The following is a 285-nucleotide window of genomic DNA, read 5'->3' as shown; positions in this document are numbered from 1 at the left end:
TTTATCCCTCACTTATTTCCATCTTTGTCAGTTATTAATGGCCGGAGACACTTTGAGTCTTGTCACTAATCTAGCAATCTTTTAATAGACATTGAAAACTTATCCATTCTGTCATATTTTTGCTTATCTCCTTTAGAAGTAAGTAATTGTTAGGATCCCTGGAGGGAAATTAAACCAAAATAATCAAATTTGCTTAATGATGCCTCTCGTGAAGTTACCAATGACATTCCACCTTTAGTAAATTTTACTTCAACACTAATCAGAAGTACAGGATAGTTACCTTAA

Source organism: Chiloscyllium plagiosum, chromosome 19 (assembly GCF_004010195.1).
Source record: "Chiloscyllium plagiosum isolate BGI_BamShark_2017 chromosome 19, ASM401019v2, whole genome shotgun sequence".
Classification (NCBI taxonomy): domain Eukaryota; kingdom Metazoa; phylum Chordata; class Chondrichthyes; order Orectolobiformes; family Hemiscylliidae; genus Chiloscyllium; species Chiloscyllium plagiosum.
This window is presented reverse-complemented; position numbering follows the sequence as displayed.